Raw genomic sequence first — 20,918 nt, 5'->3', positions numbered from 1 at the left:
TTTTATCGAATTGTTTCATAATCAATATTTGGAAATAGTCAGTTTAAACTTTGAAGTAAGCAAAATCAAGTATCTTATAAATGATCAAATATTCAATAAAATTGACTTTTTGACTGGCAGAAAATGTAATAAACAATGTAAGTCTCTTATCTAGTTGGATTCAGGTAATACTACTCATTTTAAGATGAGAGACTTAGGTTTTATATCAAAAATAAATTATCATATAAGCAGGAAAAATCGACATGTGAATTTATTTATAATACCTCCTTTTGAGGATACATGGAAAGGTTGTCAAATTCAATATTAAAAACTTTATAAAATTGGTTTTCATTTAATGGTGGTGTGAAAAGAGGCTTGCCTAAGTAAAAATCAATATACTCAATTGGTCTGTTCTTCCAAGTTTGTTATTACTATAAAAGTTTAGAATTCCCCTCTGTTCCAATATCTCAGCCTAACAGTAACAGATGAAACTTCATGTGGGGAAATGGAATCAAGTGATTAAAAGAAAGCCATACATAGGAATAAAATAGACAGTATACTTAAGTAAAATATTAGAGGCAACAAACAAGCCACACTGGGGTATATTAGATAAAAATGTGCTTATTTAGAAATATAGACAGAGATGGAACAAATAAGTTGTTTCTAAGAAGCTGTGTGATACTCACCAGAGGTTGTGCTCATTTGATTGTTACCAAGTTACAGAGACACTTTTAAATTGTTTCCTCAGAACTTATTTCCTTGCACTTAATATTTTTTCAAAATAAGAAATGACAGTAATTCAAATCTGCCCATTCTATTTCTTTGTAACACTTTTAAGGTGTCATTGTAAAGTCATGATGAAAGGAGATGTCCATCATTTCCTCCGCAAATCATCATTAGTATTTGTTACACCTCCCTCTCGGTCAAAAATGAAAAGTGTTAGAAGCCTATAATAACACATTTCCTCTGTAAGCATATAAATAACCCTCTATTAACATGTAGTTCACAGGTGCTCTATTTCCTAATGGAACATTATCACTGGCCTTTTTTTACTATTATTTCTCTTGAGTTCTAGTAATCCCACTAAACTTTAAATTTGTCTGAATACTATCTGAACAGCAGGCACCAGAGATATCTGCTAATCTGATGCAGTGGGATGAAAAGGAAACAGAATTGCTTTGACTTTAATAAAACTTGTCACTCCCTAACTATAATTCTGTATCTATACAACTCTAGAAATCTATCCTTAACCAACCTGCCCATCTTTACCACACCTCTGGCCCACTCATTTCTAATCTTCCTTTATTTTCTAGTTGCCTTTCCAAAACAAACACAAGAAAGAAAGAAAGAAAGAAAGAAAGAAAGGAAGGAAGGAAGGAAGGAAGGAAGGAAGGAAGGAAGGAAGGAAGGAAGGAAGGAAGAAAGAAAGAAAGTTCTCCTCTTATGTATACTTCACATCTCCTCCTTCTGGCATTCTAAATAGAATGAATCAATTGAATTTCCATTTACGCCATGAAGTTTTTAACCTAGATGATGGAGTTCTTTGCCCGACATGATTTGGGTCCTGCCTAATTTAAGAACATTGCCTTTAACCACATCATCTTTTTTTAACTATTAGTTTCAATTCCTAAAATGTTAGAGTCTACTTGATGAATGCTCTTTAATGCACACACACACACACACACACACCTGCATATCTGTGCATGGAGCATGTACAAGTTTTCAGGTGTGTATGTTTGAGGCAAGGTCAAGCGTCTTTGTTTATTTCTCTGTGCTATCTCTTGGAAGAGCACCCCTCAGCTTGAACCTGCTCCCCCATTCTTAATAACAGATATATCACAAGCTGTCTGTATCCATCTGTCATGACACCCCTCCAGGGATGTGGTCAGGGCCCAATTTTATGTGATGCTAGAAATTTGAAATCAGGTCCCCATACATGCAGAACAGCTACTTTCAGACATCTCCCAAGATCCAATATTGTTTATTTTTATGTTCAATTTCATATGTGAAAATTGATAACATAAGGCATTATTAATACTTATGCAATGTTTGCTATAAGCTTTCTACACACAATTTAAAAAGTAACAACACAAAATAGTGAAACAGAGTAGAGGCTATGAAATTCTATCAATTTTGTCCAATTATTTAAATTGTCATATTAGTAACTACTATAAGAAGAAAATATTCTTTTCCAAAAGCATTAATCCTCCAGTAAAAGAAAAATGTTTAAAAGTGTTGTTTCTCTTTCTTAATTCACTAAAATCCTCCAACTTGGATAATTCATAATGGATTCTTATTTGTTCCCACCCTGTTTTCTGATGTTACACCAATGAAAACACAGGGAATAAAAATATTATACCAGCAAAATAAAATAAGGAAAAGACCACACATACATTACCACCACCAACCACAAAAAACAACAATAAATTGACAGAAGTCAACAATCACTGGTCTTTGTTATTTCTCAATATCAATGGTCTAAATTCTTTCAATAAAATGACAAAGACTAACAGAATGGATACATAAACAGGATCAATCCTTCCGATATATACAAGAAACAAACTTCAACATCAAGGATAGATAGTACCTCAAACTAAAGGGTTGAAAAAGAAGATATTCTGAACAAATGAATCTAAAAAGCAAGTTTGAACATCCATTTTAATAGCTATCAAAATAGACTTCAAAACAAAACTAATCCAAAGAAGTAAGGAAGGACTCTACATACTAATCAAAAGAAAAATCCACGAATATATAATTTCAATTCCTGAAATTGATGACCAAAACACAAGGGCACCAATGTTTGTAAAAGATACACGTTTACAGCTTAAATCGCATGCTGACCCTCACATACTGATAGTGGGAGGTATCAATACCTCACTCTGACCATTTGACAGGTCATCTAAACAGATGATACCAAACAGAGAGATATTGGAGCTTATAGATGCTATAAACCAATGGACCTAACATATTTACACAGCATTTTACCCAAACAAAAAGAACATACATTCTTCTCTCTGCATCATGAAACTTTATCCAAAATAACTCACATACATTGAAAAAAAGCAAGTTCCAACAGATACAAGAAAATTTAAAGAGCTCCCTACAGCTAATCAAACCACTACAGAGTAAAGTTAGATATCAACAATAGAAAGCATACTAAATCAGGTGAACTGAGCAACTCTCTACTGAATGAAAAATGGGTCAAGACAGAAAAAAGAAATTTAAGATGCTCTAAAGTTCAGTGAAAATGAATACATAACACATCCAAACTTATGGAACATAATGAAATTAGTTCTAAGAGGTAAGTTAATTCAATGAAGTGCTTATATAAAGAAAGAAAAGTAAAGAAAAGAGAAAACTTGGAAAGATCTAATACTAGTATCTTAGCAGCACAGATGAAAGCTCTAGAACAAAAGAAGATATCACACACATCCAAGAGGACTAGAAAGAAAAACATAATCAAACTCAGGGCTGAAATCAATAATATAAAAACAAAGGAAACAATGGAACAAACAGTTGGTTCTTTGAGAAAATCAGAAAGATAGATGAACTCCTTATTAAAACTAACTAAAAGAAAGAGGGATGATATTCAAATTAAGAAAACTAGAAGCAAAAATGGAGACATAACAACTGAGAATCATATGGACATACTTTAAAAACCTGTACTCAAACAAATTGAAACGTCTGAAAGAAATTGATAATGTTCTCTATATGTACCACCTAATGTAATCAATTTAAATAGACCAATCACTCTTTATGAACTATAAGCAGCCATTACAAAGCTCCCAGTAAAAAAAGTCCAGGGTCAGATGATTTTGGTACTGAATTCTACCAGACTTTCAAAGGAGAGTTAATACCAGTACTCCACAAATTATTCCAAAAATACAAACAGAAGAAATATTGCCCAATTCATCTCATCAGTCCACAGTTAACCATGATACACAAACCACATAAAGACCAAGCAAAGAAAAAGATTACATATCAATTCCCCTTATGAATGTAGAAAAAAATACTGCATAAAGCACTTGCAAAATAAATCCAAGAACACATTAAAAACATCACCAAACATGTTAAGTAGACTTCAGTCTAATGATGCATACTTGGATGAATATACATAAATCTGTAAATATTACCCACCATATAAATAAACTGAAAGAACAACAACAAAATACCCCACATGATTATCTCATTAGATGCAGAAACCATCTTTGCCAAAACCCAAAACCCCCACATGATAAAATTCCTAGAGAAATTAAAGATCCAAAAGGCATACCTAAAGATAATAAACATGTGGTCTTCAAAGCAAGACCATGGCCAACATCAAATTAAAAGGAGAAAAGTTCAATGCAATTCTACTCGAAGCAGGAACAGTAAAGGCTTATACACTATTTAATACCTATTTAATATAGTACTAGAAGTCTTAAAGAAATAAGACCACTGAAGGAGATCAAGAAGATACAAATTGGAAAGAAATAATTTAAAAATAATATGATCATATATATATATATATATATATATATACATATATATGTATATGTATATATATATATATGACTCTAAAATTCCACCAGGAAACTCACACAGCTGATAAACATGATAAACACAGCAAAATAGTTGAATATAATATTAGCTCAATAAAAATATGTAACTCTCCTTTATAAAATGACAAAAGGATGAAGAAAGGAACCAGAGTAATAATACCTTTCACAGTAATTTCAAATAATATAAAATAACTTGGAGTAAATCTAACCAAGAAATGGAAAGACTTGTATTATTAAAACTGTAAGCTCACTATTTTCAATTGCAATTTGAAGTATAGAGCTACAGTAATAAAAACTAAATGCTACTGGCATTAAAAACAGACTTGTTGACAACTGAATTGAACTGAAGTCTCAGACATTAATTCTCATGAACATGGATACTTGATTTTTTTTATAAAGAAGCCAGAAACACACGGGAAGAAACACCTCATCTTCAACAAATGGTGCTGGTCAAACTAGATGTTTACATGCAGAAGAATTCAAGTAGATGCAAATTTATAACTCAGCACATTCAAGTATAATTGGATCAGAGACTTCAATATAAAATCAGATAAGCAGAATCTCATACAAGAGAAAGTGGTGGTTCATGAATGCTTTGACACTGAGGACCTTCTCAATAGAACACAAATAGCTCAGGTACTAAGATCAACAATTAATAAATGCAACCTCATGAAATTGATAAGCTTCTGTAAGGCCAAGGACACCATCAATAAGCAGCTTAGAGAATGTGTAATGATTTTTGCTGACTCTACACCTGCTGAAGAACTAAGATCCAAAATATATAGAAAAATTCAGGAAACTTGATATCAAAAACAAATACTCAATTAAAAATTAAGGGCAGATATAAACAGAGAATTCTCAAAAGAGGAAACTCAGATTACTGAGAAACAAAGAAATGCTCAATATCCTTAGCTATCAAGGAAATGTAAATCAAAACTATTTTGAGATTCTATCTTATAGCTGTCAGAATGGTTAGGGTCAATAATAAAAATGACACCTTATGTTGGTGGTGATATGAAACAATAGGAACACTCCTCCATTGCTGGTGGAAATGCAAACTTTTAAGCAACTTTGTAAATCAATATGGCAGATCCACAGAGTTGCAAAGCAATCTCCCTCAAGATCCAGCTATACTCGAAGTACACACCATCCTCCCACAAGGACACTTGCTTGACAATGTTAATTTCTGCTTTATTCATAATAGCAAGAAACTGAAAACAAACTAGATGACCCTAAAAAGAAAAATGGATAATAATAATGTGGTATATTTACACAATGGAGCATTACTCAGCTGTTTAAAAACAAAATAAAACAAAAAGATTTTGAAATTTTGAGGTGAACCAAAAAAAAAATCATCCTAGGTGAGTTACCCAAGACCTGGAAAAATAACTGTGATTATGTATTTGCTTATATGTAGATATTAGCTGTTAAATAAGTAATAATCAAGCTATAATCTATAGACCGAGAGAAGTTAGATATAAAGGCAGGGTCTATGGGGGAACACATGGATCTCTGTGGAGGCGGGAAATAGTTTAGATTTTATGGATAGGATTGGAGCAGGTGGGTATGGAGGGAATGAGTGTGGAGTGGGAGGAGAGTTAAAATAGAGCAAGAGAATAGAGAGAGAGAGATAGCTGTAACTGAGAGGCATTTGAGAAATGATGTGCAAATAGCACAGTTGGGACTTCCTAAAAGACATGAAGGTGATCTTAACTAGATCTCTTTATAATGTGGGATAGTCTCAACTGGTCACCAAATTAGATTTCTAGTAATGAGAGTTCTAGTAGTGAGACTTCTAGTAATGAGACTGGGATGCATTCAAACGAGTTGTTGGCCAACCATAGACAGGAAAACTCCCAAACAACCCAGGCTGATGCTAACACAATGGGTTGCAATCCAAAAACCGACAGTAGGGCTCTATCACCAACACAATCCATTGAGCATGGAGAAGATGATCTGGTATATACATGGAACCTTCCAAACAATATTTAGTCCTTGTTACATGAAGGTACTCTGCAGGCCAACAAAAGAGTAAAATAAACATGACCCTGGTCACAAAACATTTAATCTATAATCTGTCCTGCCTGTAAAACATTCCAGAGCAATGGTAGCACAGAATTTATGGGAGTAACCAGCCAATGTTGTATTTGAAATAAGGTCTACTTCATGAGACAAAACCCATATGCAACACTGCTTGGATATCCAAGAACCAGAGATTGGGTAACCTGGAGGTCTAGGGTAAAACTAAAACCTACTGATTTGGAAAAAAAAAGGTATCAATAAAATTACTCCTAATGATATCCTATCATCCTCACAGATCAGTGCCTTTTCCAGTCATCACCAGAGAACATTCCTACTGCAGCAGATGAGAACAGATGCAAAAACCTCCAGGCAGACATTATGCAGAGACAGTCTAAAGTGGAAGTCTCCTTTAAATCCCCTCTGATCTCAGTGAACCCTTCTGAAGAAAGGCAAAATGAGTATGAGAGCCAGAGGGGATGGAGGACACCAGGAAAAAAAAACTCTCTAAATCAAGTATGCAAGATTCATATGAAGTCACAGAGCCTGAAGCACCACAGGTCCTGCATGGGTCTGCACCTGAGCTTCTGCGTATATATTTTAGCTTATACCTTAGTGTTTTCATGGGACTCCTGAATGTGAAGAGGGGTGGGTCTTTGATTCTTGTGCCTGCTCTTTGGACTCTTCCATCTGTTGGTTCACCCTCTCCAACATTGATATGGTGGTTTTGCTTTATCTTATTTTTATCTTATTTTATTTTATTTTGTCTTGTTTTATTGTTATTTCCTAGAAGCCTGTACTCTTCTCATGAGAGCCAGAAAGGAAGTGGATTTGGAGGTGAGGAGAGGTTAAGAGGAGATGGGAGAGTAGAAGGAAGTAAAACTATGATCAGGATTTATTGAAGAGAAAATATATTTTCAATTAAAGGGGGGAAGGAAAACATTAAAATTGAACATATGTCAACCTATTTATTTATATTTTTGTCGTTTTCATGTAACATATTTTCATCATATTTTTCCTCTCCCAAAACAGGACACACATGAACTCACAAGGACTGTGACAACATGATCAAGATCTGCATAAAGGCAAGCCAAAAAAACCCAACATGAGAAAAGGCACAAAGTCTCACCATAGCAAATAAGTTATTTGAAATTGACATCTACTAGGAGAAGAAAAAAATCCAGTATTCTTCAATGACAATTAGTAGTCAATTTCAACTCTCAAGACAATTTCCTTTGCTTACAATATTCAGCAAGAATAAAACTTCCATGAAAAAAGGAAACTATGTTAGCCATTGTTGATAGAAATATCAAAAATTTATATTAATGATTCTTTCTAGAAAACCAAGAAACAGTTTAGAAAATAATATGTAAACCTTTATGTTAATTAGTTACCTACCTTAAGGCCTATTTATCTCAAGGGATACTAATTTAAAGTTTTGAAGAAGATGTATTCCTCATCAAATTAAAGTTTGATTAATTTCCATTAATTTATAGCTTATTTTCATATATGCAGTAAAACTTTCTTACTAGCTATTCTGTATATGCTTTTATAATATGTTTTGTTTTATTTTAATACAGGTAGATATCAAATGAGGAGTACTTATAAGTGAATGAATATTTTGAGAAACAAAATGTGAAAGGCAAATTATGATGACTACATAAACAGAACATAAACAGAGACTGACAGTAGATGTTTACTTAATTTTATCTAGGCAATGCTGTTAGAAATTAAAACTTTAATCAATTTAATTAGTAGTGCACACACAAGAGAATATTAAAACCAGATACAATTTTTCATTAAAGGTTTTAAATCAGTACTTTATTTTATTTTGCAACATAGTCAAGAAAATATCAAGTCCTATTATTATTATTAAAATAATTATCTGTTCTTATGTAGTTAAAATTGAGCTATAAGCATAAAATTGCAAAATAATTAACCATACAAGATATAAATGTTTAACGAGCTAAATATTGAGTATACTGAAGCAACTTAATTATAATTTTAATGATTATTCACAATTCTTCAAGGAAAATGCCTAAGATCATTAAAATTTGATGATCATCTACTACAAAGCAATATATTTCATATTTAAAGTCTATTCATAAAACTGTGTGTCAGCATTTATTCAATAATAAATGCAGAAGATATTTCAAATTACTTGAAGTTGGTCCATTTTAGAAACAATGAATTTGTCATGATAAAAAGCAGAAAGGATTGTGATGGAATGAAAGGATATCAACCTGACATGTGCAAATAAGCACATTTGTATGATGCATGAGAATAACTCAACAAGACAGTAGAGTCATATTAGCATTCAATGCATACAAACATAGAAAATACACTTCTTAGAATTTCAGCTCTTTACAGAATAAAAATTTTTTGAGAGATACATCTGCAACTGCGTCTTGATAAATGTGTCTTTCTCACTGTTTACTTGCATTTCATGTGAGGCTCAAGAATTTCTGAAATTTATTACCAATGTTTTCTCATGTACAGTTTTATAAAATTATGTTGCATACCCTAACCACCAGTACTGAATCTTCATGAATGTTCCCTAGGTTGGATTTCAGGTATGTATTTATACAGTCTATTACTCCTGAGAGACAAAGCGATATCAGGGTCAACTTCTCCTCAGGTATGTGATTGTCCAGGAAACACAGTAAAAATTAACTGAGCACCATATAAGCATGCAATTGATAAGCTTGGTCAGCTCATGAGACTCATCATCAGCTAGCCTTGGGATGCATTTTGGTAATGTTAATCAAAATCAAATCATCTTATAATATTAAATATATATTTTACTAATTTACTAATTTAATTTTACAAAAATATTATTCATTTACTTATTAATATTAAAGTCAGATAATTTGCTTTTTCAAAATGTGTCTAAACAGCATCTTTTTAAGTCTGTAAGACAAGGCATTCTTTTGTAATATTTAATTTATATTTTTATTATTTATACCAACAAATATTTATTCAGCACACATTAGTTTGGCAATGACTCATATGGATTTCAATATGAGCTTTTCAAACACTTAAAAATCTCACAGTTCTCATTTTAAATTTGAGAAAACAAGCATCATAATAATTGCATTGTTCAATGTTATGAAATATTATAAGCCATGTCGTATGCTCCGGTAATCTCAGTCCACAATATACCCATACCTTTGGTCTTCATATGCGATAGAATTTTTCTTGGTTTTGCACTATTTCAATTTAAGTGAGTTCATGTCAATGACTATGTGTGACTTTATATTCCCCTTTGTAACAGGTTGCAAGTTTCAATTTTTATCTGCTGTCACTTCTTCCATCATGAGTATATATGAGCAATTTTTTTATAGGTGGCTTCTATTCATGACCTGAATCTGAAGAAGTGCCTTAATAAAGAACATTTGATTTTTTTGATAGTTTGGCAGTCAGTCAGTTTCCTGTTACATGAAGTAGAATTGCAGGCAGATTCATTAGGAATTTGCTTCACCCTCAGCTAACTAAACTTACATGTAGTTTCTTCCTGTACTTTATGAATAGCAGATTTGGATTTAAATTTTATTAAAGGAAGATCAGATTTCTTTTTCCATTTGGTGAAAAAGTAAAACTACTAAAGGCATACCAGATTAGTGGGAAGTTTGATCACAGCCACAAGATTAAAACCGGATGCCTCAACTTCAAAAGAACAAAATTCCTTTTATTTTAAAATTTACAAGAAAGAGGTGTAGATTTTAAAGAAAACATGGACAACAAGAATAACACAGTAGAGTTACATGTTCTACAAAATTTAAAGCATTACCAAACCCTGGCTCTTTAGCTTTATGATATATGGAATTCCATAGTATGTTTTTCCTAATGTGTGATGGCCAACTCTTAATTAATATTGGCAACTTCTTACTTTTAGTAACTGCTAATAATATGCTGTCATAATTTTCTTGTTAAATCCAACAGAACAGGAAAGTTATCTTGTATCCTTAACCCACCAAAAACTTACCAAAAGGCTAATCCTCATTACCTTCACTAGCTGCTGGCTCCTCTGGAGTCATCAATTATTACGTCTGTATTTCTTTCAATTGACTGTGACTCCTAATGCTTGGAGATCCCCTCTGATAGTAAATAGTCTTTCTGAATCATCTAGCATCCCAGTCCCTGGATAACTGCATGTTTTATTTTTAAATCTTCCTTTCAGCAATTCCACAGCACTAAAGTTAATGGTTTGCTAAACCCTTGCCTACCATTAAAAGCAGGAATCGACACATTTGTCTCGTAACTTCGTGTCTGCTCTACTTTCCATTCTTCTTAAGCAGTTGTTCTTCTATAAAGGCTCAGTGGGGAACTATTCCCCACAGGCGCAATCAAGTGTTCATATCTGCTGGTCTCTTTAGCTCCAGATTCAATATATTTATTGGAACAAAATTAGCCTTGCAACATGGGATGCATTTTCAGTTTATCTAATGGCAAAATAGTGAAAAACAAATGCAAAAAAGATGTTCTTGTATTTTTAGTCATTTAATTTTACCATATAAAACATTAAATGCCCTCTGTAGTCTTTTTAAAATTTTCCTCTACTTTTGAAATGCATAAGAAAATAACTGCTTTATAATACATGTCTGCCTAAATTTAGCTTCATATTATGTAGGAAAAAAGTCATTCAAACTTACAAACAAATATTTCCTACACCATGTAATATCATGCCTGCTAAATAAACATAAAATATTTGTTAGTATTACTGATAGTCAACAAATTGTAAGTTCAGTATTATATGTAAAACTTCTGACCATTGGATTTTGTAGTGTATTTATTTCATGCCATATCAGACATGCAAGACCACATTTGAAGTTCTCATAGAATAAGAAAAACTAATGCATAACACAGAGATGTTTTAGACCAAAATTTAAAAAAAGAAAGTCTACCACCACAGGATCTTATTCACTTCAAATTACATGAGAAGGTATAGCTTCTTGTGACTTTGTCATAAGAAAAATATGGAGAGTATCAACGGAAATCTACATCACTATTGTTTCAATTGGACTTAGTATAGCATTGGCAAGAGTTTTTTAAAAATCAACATGTTATTTTTGTACATATCTTAAGGTTCATTACTAAAACACTGAGTCAACTAATGACATGAACTCCCATTTTAATGTGCTGTACTAAAAATAAATGTTTTCAAATCTTCCTCTCATGAGTCCTAATCCAGGCAAACTCAATAAAGGAAAGGCTAGGCTCTGAGTGAATCAATCATTTAAAAAATGGCAAGGGGTCAAATATGGAACAAGGATAAGAGAAACACATAACGGAGCCAAAATGTCATTTATCTATGAATTCGAAACAAAGGTACTTGCTTTATTAAATATTGTCTAACTTCTATAACATTCTATGGAGAAAACAGGAAAAATGTCTGTTTTCTGAAAACATCATCCTAATACCTCAAAATTTCACACAATTTTTTTTCCATTTGGATTCTCTATGAAGAGTATGTTTTAACAGTAGGCTATGTCATCCATATATTTCACAGTTTAATAGTTGCAATAGACCCTTCAAATTCTACATAATATATCTACATCATAATAGGTAGGGAAGACAATTTAAATTCACACGCAATGTTTATTTAGGATTGTTAGAACATTTTTAAAGTACATTAGAGTCATACTACTTTAGAAATAAATATACAGTTTCTCAGGGGTAAGTCCAACTGTCTTCAGTTGATTCCAGAGTGACGAGTGTGATTTGTGAGAACTAAGAACCCCGAATGGTGAAGCCTGAGTCTGAGTATGTACTACTATGTACCTTCTTTTGTCATAGTCCCAATACACAGATGTTTCTAAACAGCCAAACAGTTGGTGTGAGGTAATAAAATTAAATATACTGCTGGAAGTGCTATACCCATTTAGCTCTCAAATAATTTACACACAAAAAAATATAACTCTCAGTATCTAATCTATTACATATGAATCAATGAAGGGAAGAAAAGCAATAAAACAAATATTTTCCAAAAAATAGTTAAATACTAACATTAATTATGGGGGAGGAATTAAAACTTAAAATCAGTCAAAATATAGTGAACACTTGACAACAAGGACCAGATTCCTCGTTTTGGCATTCAGGAGAATTGCTGAAGAAGAGTGTCCTCCTTTGGTAATCATTTTCTGTGATTTCTCTAATATGACTGAAGCTTTGTGGAGAGAGGAAAAGAGATTTCTATTGCTTCAACAAATACTTAAAATCTGTGTGACTTCACAATTCTCGCCTCTTTTTACCTCAAAGATTTAAGGAAAGAAAAGACAAGTGAGACAAAGTAAAAGAACCTAGAACTTTATGAAGGTTCTCAGAGAGCTATGAAGGACACCGCAGTGCAGAATACTCTGAATGCATGCGAGGTTTAGCAGAGATAGAACTGCACAATCTCACTCTTGTTTCCCATAACTCATCATTTCGCTGAAGATGAAGTTTACAAACTTTTCATTAAGCCTGTGTTTTAGAAGCAGTTTGTATGTCCCATCGATGAGAGGAAATGATATATTTCTGCATTTGAAATATATGCCAAGATCTGTTTAAACTGAGCAAGAGATAGCCCTCTAATCATATCTCAAAATTGTAATCTTTTAAAATCTTCACTATATCATTATAATGAATTTCTCACCTACTTTTCTCTCCAACATTATAAAATAAGAGTATTTTCTTTAAATTTGTCAGACATTTTGTCTTCAAATAGTAAATAACTACATATCGAATTTCTCCCATGAGCTGTGTAGAAAGAAAGTGCCATTGTACTGTGATACTTGGAATCCCAATGTATTTGTGCTCTAGTGGCTATGAACATTATGTTAATTATTCCCACTGAGAAGTTGGAGAAAACATTCATACACTTAGAAGTGAATAGGGTAAATATTCTGAAATAGTCTATTAGCTGGCAGTAAATATAACTTAATCACCAAGTTATACTTCCATCTGAAGAACTGCTTTAGATATTGAGAAACAGAACAGCAAGACTCCATGTCTTGCCTTTCATTTCCATAGCAATACTTTGTGTGATTAAAAATAAGTCTACTATGTATGGTGTTTTAAGTTTCATATTATGCAACAGAATACTGAATGAACAAGTTTCAAAGGGAGCAAAGTGGACTCTTAGCCAAATATGTTTGTTTTACATTAAAGACCACTCACTACTGTGAACCTAAGGACTGTGAACCTCAGGACTGTCAAACTGTGGTACCTCAGCCTAGGCAGTAAAAGCATTTAGCTACCTGAATTGCCCCACATGGTTTTATTTTACTACGGTAGAGCTCCTCTGCTGTTCTAAACTGCTGTGTTGTGGTTTTTATGCAGCTGAAACAGCTGCTGTGTTCACTGATGGGAAATGGGAAAAGTGAGTAAACAGCTTGCATCAGTATATTAAATATTATGGAAACATTTCAGAGAAAAGTGGGATTCTGTAGCATAAATTAATATTTCAGATGAGTACATCTCAAAGGAGACTTTATACAAGACACTTTCAGAGGTCACAATTGCAAGAAGAATATGGTGAAAGCTATGTATTTTCATCATTCACATCATGTCTCTTCTCAGAGCGTATGGATTCTCGAGTTTAAGAGTAAAATTTTTCTGTATCTAAAGTCTGAAGATTTATGAATACTATTATTTGACAGTATTTAGAATAGTATGCCATTCTGGATAGTTCTTACAATCATAATTAAACTGAGTTAATTCGAACAATATAGATGTATAATAATCTAATAAAAATGTTTAAAAATAAAGACTTGTAATAAGAATGTATTTAAAAAACAATAAAATTTTTGAAGAATATTCCTTCTTATCAGCACACTGAATGATTTATTCCAATACACACACATGCTGATATAAATCCATCAAAAAAGACTAAACTGAATAGACTTAGCAAAGTATGAGTCCTCTCCTGAGGAAGAAAATTATAGTAATTACATCATTTCATAAAATTTTATTAAACTTTAGAAAATTAATAGAATTTATACACAAATTATTTTAACCTGATGATGTTTATGGAAATGGCTACTTATAAAAAATCTTACAATAATCTTTATGAATACAAATTGGAATCCAGACATGCACAGTCACTAAAGCAATAGAAGAGTAAAAACCATGGCCAAAGATTCCTGTCAAAGAACGGGGAGTAAAGAACTTGGATTCCTCTGCCTCACACATCTTCCCTTTAGCTCTGGACTCAGTCTTCCCTGCTAAAGCTTATGTCAGCTGTGTGGGAATGCATGGCTGTCTTCCTTTACAGCTGTACTAGCAAGGTGAATAAAAGCTGGATGGCAGATGTACCAGAAATCCAGACTACTTAATTTATTTGTTTTACAACTGAGTAATCTTTCTTGGTCACTTTAACGGGGGCAATACTGAAAAACAGTATGTTGGAGCTAGTGATATTCTTCAAACAAGACTCTATCGTTCTTCTACCAGTATATAATACAATAGGTGCCTAAAGGTAACAGTGATTTGCTTTTGCAGTACATAGCAGTTATTAATTTTATAACTGTATGGTTCTAATTTCTGGTGATCATATAACTGCCTTTCTAGAAACTAAATAAATCTATGTATTCTATATGTATTTAGTGTGCGGTGAAGTAGACATGGATATACATATGAGTTAGAAAACTTTGGTCTGTGTGGCAATTTCTCAGAAAATTAGGAAACAACCTTTCTCCCAACCCAGTAATAACACTTTTGGGTATATATCCAAGAGATGCTCAGTTGTACCACAAAGAAATGTGCTCAACTCTGTTCATAGCAGTATTGTTTGTCATAGTCAGAAGCTGGAAAAATCCTAAATGCCCTTTGACCAAAGAATGGATAAGAAAAATGTGATACATTTACATAATGGAGTGCTACACAGCAGAAAAAAAAATGACATGTGGAATTTTGCAGGCAAATGGATGGAGCTGGAAAACATTATTTTGAGTGAGGTAATCCGGACATATAGAAAGACAATTATCACATGAACTCACTCATAAGTTGTTTTTAAACATAAAGCAAAGAAAACCAACTCACAAATCACAATCCCAGAGAACCTAGACAACAATGAAGACCCTAAGAGAGACATATATAGGTCTAATCTACCTGGGAAGTAGAAAAAGACAAGATCTCCTGAGTAAATTGGGAGCATGGGGACCTTGGGAGAGAGTTGAAGGGGACGGGAAAGGTAGGAAAGGGAGCAGAGAAAAATGTAGAGCTCAATAAAAAATAATAAAAAAGAAAACTTTGGTCTGGTGGTTTAAGACATTAAGCTATAACTAACATGGGAACACAGAGTCTTCATTTTAGAGGGACAAGATAACATCTCTTTTCAGCTTTTAAAGTTTAAAGCTTTTGAGCTTTTACAGAGCAAATGCAAGTTTCTGGTGTTACTTGTCTTAATTCTTGCCAGTCTTCTAAATCAGTTATAGATTAACATTGAATTTCATAATTTAAGATTTTGTTCATAGTTTCTGATATCTACATTTACTGGAAGTATGAACTAGGCCACATAGAAAGCAAGATAAAATCAGCAAAAAATGGTAACACTGAGACCTGTGGCTCCATTCCATGTAAAAGAATGTATTTTCTTACCCCTTTTGATATTTTGATAACAGCTCAGGATCTTTTGTTGTTAAATATATCTGAAAATATGCAATTAAACTGCATTTTTGAAACAAACACAAGGAAACCTAGATGATAGATCTGTAATGTACGAAGAGATTATTAGGCATGAAAAAGACAACCAAAAAAATCATAAATCTTCGGCTATGTCTATGAAAGTGGCACTGTTGATATGGCAGAATTAAGGGGGGAAATGTATACACATGTATGTGTCTGTCTACATATATATGCCTTTGCCCGTTTTCACCAGTATAATGAAATTGTTTTATACAAGGTCATCCTATTTTTAATATCAGATACCTTCTTTTAAAAATGGCTAAACTACATATAATTAGAACCAAAAGATTACAAAAATAACTTTCCAAACTAAATTACAAAGAATAAATACAGAGCTTCAAAATTAGTCATGTTTACTTTATCATTCTTAAACTCCCTTGAAAATACTTTCAAGGAGTATGTTTCTGAGAAAAGGCAGGGCAGAGCATGTGTGGAGACAGCTGCATAATTAAGTAAATGAAAAACACAGGAGATAAATAGATATTTATGAAAATAAATGCAAATAATCTGGGCTGAGAGTATAAGCTTATTTCTAGCAGACCTATAGTCAAAATGGATGTCGTTCCCACATTATTAACCAAAGCACAATGATCACGTGTCCTTTGCGGATGACAGACAGTCATCCTCATCAGTTATAGAAATACTTTTTTAACAAATTTTGAGACAATAACTTATTGTCTCTTCTAGTATGGATTGCAATTCATAAATATTTTGGGCTGGCCTTGAACTAGTGGTAATATTCCTGTCTAAGGCCCCTAAGTCGTGAAACTCATAATTACACGTGTGAATCGCCACACCTAACTCATAAATTGCGTTTTTAAAGAAGAAAATTTTTGTATTTCAAAAAAGTAATTTAGTGGCATGGCTTTCAATCATTTGTAATAATTAATCTCCTTTGGCATACAGATACAAACCCAGGAGTAATTCCAGTCCCAATGAATAGAAAATTTTAGGGAATTGATTATTAGATAAATCCATTTGAATGCGAAAATAAATGAAGCATTGTTTGCAAAAGGTAGTGTACTTTTAGCCCAAAGCAACCAGATGTACAATAAAAATTTCCCTCATTGTTTAAACATAATTGTAAATTGAAAGTATGCAATGTAGTAAGAATAAAGCACTCTTCATCACCAAAACGACTATCAGATAAATGGGAAATATTTCCATGTAATTAGTTTCATTTATATTACATTATATCTGTATTTACATTGTCTATACATACATGTATTTTTAAATTATAAACAATCAAATAAAGTTTTAGTTATCAAAGTAAAAGCTCTTCTTGCATGACACAAACACCTGCCTAAACAGGCCTATTTTCCATTTCTAGAATGACCTAGAAGTTTTACTGCTTTGTTTGGGAAATGATTGGAAGAAAATTAAATTTTAGCTATGAGCTCAATTCTATTGTCTTTTCTCAAATATAGATTCCCTACCTCAATTATTAAGTTCAGTATGTTAAATGAGAGTTAAAAGAATAGCTTTTAAGCAAACAAAAATGTGGAAATTCAAAGCAAAAGCTAATATAACCTAGAGACAGAAAAGCACACATCATAAATTCAGACAATCCTGTCATTTCTCAGCTTCAATGAAACCCAAATGTCAGGAATGAGCACTGAAATATTTAAATATGAAGCTGAACAATCCAAACTGCTATGGATTTGTCATTAAATTTTGTTTGTCTCTTTTAAAATAGCATGCTAACAAAAAGTTTTTAAACTTGTTTAGGACCGCTGGTAAGATTGATACAGGCCTATATACTTAGTTCTCAGAAGGCTAAAGCAGGAAGGCCAGAAGTTTTTGTTCAGACTAAATTACACAGACAAGCCCAGTCTCAAGGAAATAAAATTAAATAAATAAGAGTGAAAGACTTTTATAATAAATTCACCGTTGGAATTATTGATTAATATTAGTCAACTCTGAGAGAGTCTGTATATTAAAAGATACTTCTTTTCACTAATAATTTTGTTTATAGCTACTTTGGAGATCTTATTTCCTTTAGTCCTTTGGAAAGTCAAAGATATGGGTTCGCTGTCAAAGATCCTGTCCAATACAGAAAGTGACCATCCTGTAAGTCTGAACAAGTTACACACGTGCTGCAGCTTATGTGTGCCTATGAATCAGCTGTTTAGTCTCATTGAACATTAGTAAACTTTCTAAGGAATGTGAAAATAGTTCTCTCAAATGAAATTAACTCTCACTTGGAATACAACTTAATCTGGTATTTTATAGACCTCAAATGAGGAACATGAAGTGTCTAAGGTTAACTATGTCTCTGGTATTTATTATTTGCTTATAGTCTTGACAATACTAGATCTTAAGTACACATACCCTTGTATTAATAACCTTTGACTTTTAGTGTTATTAAATCAACCACTACAAGAAAAAACCTGCCTTACTTCATGTTCTATATTTGTACTACTTAAATTAATACACAGTATTAGTTATGATACCATTGACAAGCCAAACTGGCATGCATGATCACTTTAACCTACTACATACACACACGTGGAACAACAGTGAGGCTCATTGCTGCTTTGCAGACAAAAGACAGAAACCCACTGAGTGACAAGTTCTAACCATCACATAGTACAGTTCTTCCAGATCCCACCACAGCAATCTGTGAGACAGTTTTACAAATTAGCCTGAAGTCACTCTACCTATGCCCGGAGGTGAGAAATTCCTAACTGAAAGTGCGTAAACACATCATCACAAATCTTGGTTTGTTAAGAAAAAAAGCTAAAATTTCATACTTCAATATGAGGGTTCATAGAAGCATTTTTGTAATATAACAATTTTAGCTAATATCTACTATAGGCCAGTCTTTCAGCCTAATATTGGATGTATTGCATAACTTAATGATCACAATAGTCTTCTATACCTTCTCTGTTGCCATCTTTATTTTGCAGCAGAAGAAAATGAGAATGCAAAAATTGAATCATTGCTCAACATCATGAAGCTACCGGAATACTGAGTAGAAATTAGAAACTGAGCTTAAATGTCATTAAAAAGTACTATATCAAACTACAATTCTATCAAATTTTAATAAAACAAAAAGATTAATTACTTTTAATCCAACATTGTAAATTGATTTTGTCCTATTATTGAAATATATACCTTTTACTCACATATTATATCCTGTTTAGGGTCGTCCCTCCCTCTACTTCTCCTAGTTCTTCCACACCTTCCCTACCATTCAGATCCACTCCCTTTCTGTCATTAGAAGATAAACAAGCTTCTCAGGAATAATAAAACAAAATATAATAGTATGAGACCAAAACTAACATCAGAATTGTACAAAACAAAGAGAACAAAACAACCACAAAAGGCACAAGAGTTAGAGATTCACACGGTTGCACACTCAAGAATCCCGTAAAAACACTAAGCTAGAAGTGATGCTCTACATGCAAATCATCTAGTGCAGACCTGTACTGGCTCTGTGCGTGATGTCAGTTAATATGAGCCTTAATCATGTTCATTTAAAAGGCCTCATTTTCTTGGTGTCCTCTACCCATTTTGGTACTTAAATCCTCAGCCTTCTCTTCTGCCGGGTTCTCTGAACTCCAAGGGAAGGGATTTGATGGAGACATTGAGTTTAGGGATGTGCATTCTTGATCTTTTTATCTTCAAATAATATCTGACTGTTGAGTTTCAGTATTTGTTCACATTTGCTGCAAGAGGAACCTTCTCTGATGGTGGCTGAGAGAGCCATTGATCTATGAGTATAGCAAAATGTCATTAGGAGTCATTTTTATTGCTTTATTTTTAAGAAGAGTAGTATTTAGTTTTACCCCTAGGTCCCTGGCTATGCAGTCCCAGGTACTTGGTCACCAAACAGAGTTGGTTATAGGTTACATTTCATGGAGTGAGCCTTAAGTCAAATCAGATATTGGTTACATACTCCCACAAACGTTGTGCCTCCATTACCATAACATATCTTTCAGTAAGGACACCATTGTAGATAAAGAACTTATGACCAGTTTAGTGTTGATGTCATGCTTTTTATAGTGTGCAGAGTATATTCCTGTATTAAAGGCATTAGAACACAGGATTAAAGACTCTATTAAGGCATCAGTTTGACTTCTTCATGTTCAATGTGTTGTGTAGCTACTGTCTTCAGCAATGGGACCTTGTTGTCATTTTGTGGAGAGAAACCTATTGTTTTGGCAACAGCCTGAGTTGTTTGAAGATTCCCTTGGGATCACATTGGCCAACAACTCAACTAGATGCAACTCTGTCCCTTTACTGGAAGCTCCATTTGGTGACAAGAGATGTCAAAACAAAGAAGAAAATTGCCATAGTGCTTGAAACCTTGTGATTTTTAAAAAGCTTTCAGAAAATACTGTAAAATGCCATTCAGACAATGGAAGCTTACATTTCACCTTGATGCACAAAGGTTACCAAAGACAAAGAAGACTTTTGTGTATTCCAATTATGTCATTCTGAAATCATCCTGAAAGTCACTACAACCTCAGTCTTGACATCAGAAGTCATGAATACACAAGCCATTATCTCCATCTTTCATCCAGTAATGTGATGAAACACTTACCATTGAACTAATATCTTTCATCTCTTGAAGCATAAAATCTGAGCATAAATTTGAGAAGCATACCAAATGTATTTTCACTTTAATGGTTAAAATAAATTTGAGAAGCATACCAAATGTATTTTCACTTTAATGGTTAAAATAACCTAAGGGTATTCATTCCTGAT

The sequence above is a fragment of the Myodes glareolus genome, chromosome 5 (assembly GCF_982192425.1).
Source record: "Myodes glareolus chromosome 5, mMyoGla1.1, whole genome shotgun sequence".
Classification (NCBI taxonomy): Eukaryota; Metazoa; Chordata; class Mammalia; order Rodentia; family Cricetidae; genus Myodes; species Myodes glareolus.
This window is presented reverse-complemented; position numbering follows the sequence as displayed.